Below are 6,000 nucleotides of genomic sequence, written 5' to 3' on the forward strand. Positions count from 1 at the left end.
TAATAATAAATTAATTAATTAAAAAAATTAAACTACAGGACATACCACTACAACACACTGGGGAAAACTAACATGCATCTGAAAGAGATGTGTTTTAGTTTTTGGTTTTTAATTGCTGCTGATGCACGCACCTGGAGAAATTCCTAGTGACTCCAACAGGGATTTCACTGCCTTGGATTCAGAACTTATTCATTACCAGCAGACAAGGAATGACCAAGGTTAATTTAATACCCATTGTAAGATGCAGTGGCAGGTCAGGGTAACAGAGTTCATATTTCCTGAATATAATGCTTGACTCACAGCTGCTTTAAATCAAGCAGGGTCTACCTGTATCATGAGCAGTATTTAAAAGTAAAGAGTGAAGACTCCCACGTAAAGGAAAAAACAGCTTGAATCATCAAAAAAATGTACAAGGAAATTTAAAATTCAGTAGAGACATATTTGTTGACATAGATAGATGGCCACTACACATAAAGCAAAAGCAGTATAAAACAATGCCTGGAGTATGGTCCGTTTATGAAACTGTGTGTCTGCATGTGTTTCTATGTGTCTACATAGAAGGATATAAAAGGAAATATTTTGAAATGCTAACAGTAATGATTTCTTGATGGTAGGCTTATGAGTGGTTCTCATTTTCCTTTTACATATTTCTGTGTTATCATTTTCCACGATCAGGATGTATTATTTTTAAATATAAAAAAACTTTAAGCCACAGAATTTACTTGTAGTAGTGAATAATGATTTAAAGAAGATTTTTTTTAGTGTGACAGGTCTCATTTTTACTGCATGCTAATTAATTATAAAGGACACTTTTTACAAACGTAGAAATATAGTTCAGATGCCATGATTTGCTATTTGGCCAGGGCTGAATTACCAAATAGTCACACCAGTATGTGGCTAGGTCATTAATGAAGAAAAAGAGACAGCAGAAATTAGAATATTTGAAAAACAAATAAATATTTTTGATATTTCAGAAAAATGTAAAAGCATTTGTTCAGAGAAAATAATCAGAAAATCGTTGAACTGATGTGCACTTATTTTATGACAATATCATTTTTACTTTTAAGAATGTGTAGGTGGAAAGATAATTAGGACATATAGGTAGGAATGGCATAACTTTTTTCAAGGTTCAGGACCTACAGGATTTTAATCTGATCCTAAGCACAGAAAAATGGTGACCTCCTAACCGCTATGTCATTAAAAATAACAACAATATCTATCTATAAAATAAGTGCGTATCAGTCCAACAAAGTTCTGATTTTCAGGCAAACAAATGCTTCTAGGTTTTTCTGAAATATCAAGAAGGCTAGATTTTCTCTAAAATACTTTTTTTGTGTGAGCCATTTTTTTTTTTTGCCAAATTCAGTAGGTCCAAAGAACAAATTATGGTACCTGAAATAGTCAAATAAAATGAGCCACACAATGCAGATTAGTAAATTGAATTAAAATTATTTTACCAATTAAAATTCAAATTGGTAAGATAATTCACTACCTTTCTACTATGGTAGTTTGTACTCATGAAATTAGTGATCCATCCTGTTACACCATTTACCAAACACAAATTTGGACAAGTCTAACCTCCCTAAATCTGTTCCCATTTATTTTAAATAGTTGTTATGACACTAGCTTTGCTAATATGATTGAATTAAAATGATAGAATAGAAACTGAAATTGATAGAATATAAAGTGAAAAATAGAGAATGGAAAAATGACAGAATTATATAAAATTGTATTAATATAAGGTGAAGTGATGGTACTAATTACAACTATATTATTTTCATCATTAACTATTTCATGGGTGTATATCTTATATTCTCCAAGGAAATTCTTTGTTGCTAACATATGCAAAGTCTGCTAGTCATATAAAAGCTCTACAAATAGTTGTTAGTTAATTGATTAATTTATCCTGTTTGAAAGCACATTTTCCCTTGATAGAATAACAGTGGAATGTGTAAACAGAGGGAATTGTAACAGACTTCAAAGAGTAACAACCAAGTATAAACCTAACTTTTTATTTCAGTAAAAGCCCATTATTGTGTTATTTATGTTAAAACTTCCACAATAAGGCTCCAACCATGAGAAACAAAGCATTAACTTTTGATGAACCAAAAATAAATGTAGAAAACTGTTTTACTCTCCAAATATTGTCTAAGTCATTCTGAAGCCAACTCGCAGAAGGTAGATAAAATAAAAATATGTTCTAAAGTCACTTGAAATAAGAAATATCCTATTACAAAGTGAGAAAGTAATTAATGTGTGTCTTAATTAAAACAAGTTTTACTAAGGCTTACATACCAATCAAAATATTTAACTTCAATATTCCAACATGAATGACATTTTTAAGATAGTGTTTGAGTGGTAGATTAGTTTGTTAAACAGCACATTTAAGCATTAATTTGTACATATCTTTCAAAAAATTTGTTTTTTTTTAAAAAATCAACTTGATGGCTCTTGAATTGTTTTGTGTCAAGACCCCCTTAAATACCACATTACATTTTTCAAAATTAACCATACAACAGAAAATAATCTTAATATAGATATTTGACATCACACTCCAAAAAGTTGCTGAGAAAGCCCTCTATGAACAGGTTAATTTTCAGTTTCCTGCATTCTGGCAGAATTACATGTAAATTTCTCTAGGAATACAATCAGTCAGTTTCTTTACAAATACCTAGATCTTGTAATTTAGAAGCCAACTACAAAATGGAGTCTTACTGTTATAATCTAGAAGTGCCTGATCTTAAACAATGAACATACTCTCTTAAATAAATGATGTTCTCTAGAAAAAGCAAGAGAAGTTCTTGAGAAGGAAATCTAGTCCATCCTAGACAAATGCATATCTAGGTCATACTTATGGAGGTTTTGATGAGAAAAGAGTGTACTGCTTTATCTGATTAGCCAGTTGACTACTCACATTTACAATGAGGAACTTCTACAATTTTATATTTCTAATCTTCATAATTCCTCATAAAGTTGAAGCCCATTGACCATATTTGAGGTTCCAAAAAATAGCAATAAACAATGTCCTATGCTTATGCCCCATGTTCAGCTTATCTGAAACAATTAGTTTTCTCTTCTCCAAATGAAATAATCCTAGTTTTTAAAAAATCTTTCCTCAGAGAGTTCAACTTTTAGTGCTTAAAACATACTTCACTTTTCTGTGGCCCCTTAGCAAAGGCCATATAATCGTCTTAAATTGTGGGGTCAAAAGCTAGACCTGTATTTCTATCAGGGTAATAGCTGACACTTGGCAGAAACAGGCTATCTACAAGGAGTTTTAAGCACATGGCCTAAGGGATTTGCCTCTGTTTGAACTGTACCAACTTTGCCTATAAAAATCACATCCAAACAAAAACTCAACAAAAAAGAAACAAAAACAAAGCCCCAGGATATCTGCTTTCATTTCATGAAATGGGGTCAACTAGTACAAATCATAATTTTTTTAAGTGTACTATAGACGTATCTAACATTTTAATTTTTGGAAGTCAAGAATTATCACTGAAAGATTCAGGATGCAATGTATTATACAATTTTGTTATAACATACAAGTCCAGTATCTCTTTCCTTGCCCTACTTCATATAGTTGTTACAATTAGGCGCATGGTAGCAGGAGTTTACAAAGCTGTGGATCTATAATATATGGCATGCTATGAGCAAATGCACAATTAAGTCACTAAGGCCCCTTCCCAAGTATAAACCAAATAGAACAATTATTCTCAGAGAAATTAAACTTTAAACCTGTTTCAAATACATATGAAAATTATAAATGTGGGTGGAGGTGTATGTAGAATATATGCAAGGCTAAAGCCCCAAACAATTGTTATTTTACATTGTAAAAAATGTCTGTACTAACAATGATGTTGTTAGAGAAGAGATTAATGGATAAAACTATAATAGCCCATGTGGTGAATGTAACATTACTAATACATTTTACCTACAAAAATTTTTCTAGCTTTAATTCAATGAAATCCATTATCCTGGGTGGGAATGGAACCTCCTCATCTCTGGCATCTTTAGTCTCCTGAGCTGCCTTAAAGCCTTGACATAATAAAAGGTCAAGCAGATCCCAGTAAGCATTTGTAAACTACAATAGCCCCCCATTTCAGCTACAAGACACACATTCTCCTGCTCAGCTTGGCTCACTCTCTGGTTTCATTTCATTGTATAAGCAGACTAATTTAGAAATGGCTGGGCTAGGGTACTTGGGAATACCTAGATTTTCAAAACAATCCTACTTTCCTCCTTAATCATTTGCAGAAGGAGACCCATAATACAACATTTGAGAGAACTATAAAATGGTGCCTGGATACTGAAGGAATGAACAGCAGATAGCAGCACTATTAAATAAAATGAATGCATTTCACCTTTCAGCTTAGCTGTGCTTCCTGGGACACAAGGCACAAACATGAAAAGGTTGGGTGGCATTTCCAGAAAACTGATTTGCTCAAACGTTCATTTGGCAAGACGCTAGAAACAAAATAATACCACAAGCCGCCTCCTTTTCCCATCATTTTAAATTTGGAGTCCTCAATATCACCTCCTACAAACCCAATTAAAAATAAAGAGGCAGGCTATGAATTTGCATCTAGTTCTATGATACAGATCAAATGATAGGCATCTCTTCCAATTGGTTACAATAAAATTAAGAGACAATAACAAGAGTAAATTTCACATTAATCCAAATGAAGCCAATGAATAATAATACAAACCAGAAGCATAGTTTCAAAAACATGCAATTACTTTCAGGCATGCAAGGACATATCTAACCCAAAAAATGATTGCAAAGCACATTCTACGTATAAATATCTTCCATAAATGCAATATAAATGCTAAGTAACGTGTATATATGATATGTATATCTATAAGATATACATGTATAAGTTCACAATCAAATCTATGTATAAAATAAAACTGGTTCTGTCAAATGATTTCTCAACAAGAGTACATTAGAATATAAAATAGAATGTCGAATTCTGGGGCCACTTTTTCTAAACAATCAATGAAATAAGCAAAAACAGCTTATCATGAGTCTGGAAAGCTTATGAGACACCAAATGTATTTCTGAAGAAGGCCCAACCCTGTATGTGAGAGCTGCAAATGAAATGATTCCTTTCAATAACACCCTCTTCTTGTTGTTAGCTCCTTTTCCAACCTCTGATGCTGTTGCTAAGCTTAGGAAAAAAGGCACCAAGTGGCTCAGTCTGCATTCTCAGCCAGTTAGAGATAAAATCAGAACATCATTTTTTTTTTTTTTTTTTTTTTTTCAACACAAGCGGTTGCCTTCTCACTTCTATCTTCCTGGCAACCTTCCTCTCCCTCCATCCTCATCTCTGTCTCCACATCTCCCGCTCCTAGTCTGAGGCACGGGAGTCATTGTTCAAGTTCAGGCCAGAAATGTATACACAGGTCAAATAATAACACACTAAACCAAGAAGGGAGCCCTACTGTTTCCTACTCACCATGCTGAGACTCGGAGAAGCTGTTTAAAGGAGGGAGAGATGCAAACTGAATCCATTTTCCTTGTGACCGAGTCGGATGCAGCCTCCGAACCCAACATCAGCAGCGGCTGCCGTTTTTTTTTCCCTCTGTCTCTGGTTGGCGATGGTGCGAATAGGAACCACCCTTCCAGCTCCACTAGAGTATCAGCAATAGAGGCGGCGGCGGCGGCGGCGGCAGCAGCAGCAGCATCACCAGTTGGGCCTCCTCCCTCTCGGAGGATGGGGTGAGCTCGGAAGCAGCCAGGAACTTGCAGCAGACACCTCCTCTGGCTCCTCCTCTCTCTCCCCCTCCCCCAGTGCCCCACCCCTGCTGCGGTAGAGGCTGCTGGGCCGGCAGCTGCTGGTTGCCATGGCAATGACCAATGATAAGCGACCAAGCTAAGGGGGAGGGGAGATGGGCGAAGCAAGCTGCAGGGTCTGGAGGGGAGCGAATTTGTGCTGCTACCCTCTGGGATGTTCTTGATCTCTCCTACCCTGGACTCCAGGTCTTTTAAAAAATGGG

General features: G+C 35.3%; 1 protein-coding gene across 3 annotated transcripts in view; it reads right to left on the minus strand.

Moving 5' to 3' along the window:
• Nucleotides 1-5,778, minus strand: part of JAKMIP2 (janus kinase and microtubule interacting protein 2) — a 192,501-nt gene extending 186,723 nt beyond the window's left edge. For all 3 annotated transcript variants that reach the window (XM_021664916.2, XM_064366494.1, XM_021664915.2), the window contains exon 1: nt 5,460-5,778. The gene's annotated coding sequence lies outside the window, so the exon portion shown is untranslated. The remainder of the gene's footprint in view (nt 1-5,459) is intronic.
• Between the last annotated feature and the right edge of the window lie 222 nt (nt 5,779-6,000).

This window comes from Aotus nancymaae, unplaced genomic scaffold, assembly GCF_030222135.1.
Source record: "Aotus nancymaae isolate 86718 unplaced genomic scaffold, 86718_ANA_hifiasm-v0.15.2.pri h1tg000064l_1, whole genome shotgun sequence".
Classification (NCBI taxonomy): domain Eukaryota; kingdom Metazoa; phylum Chordata; class Mammalia; order Primates; family Aotidae; genus Aotus; species Aotus nancymaae.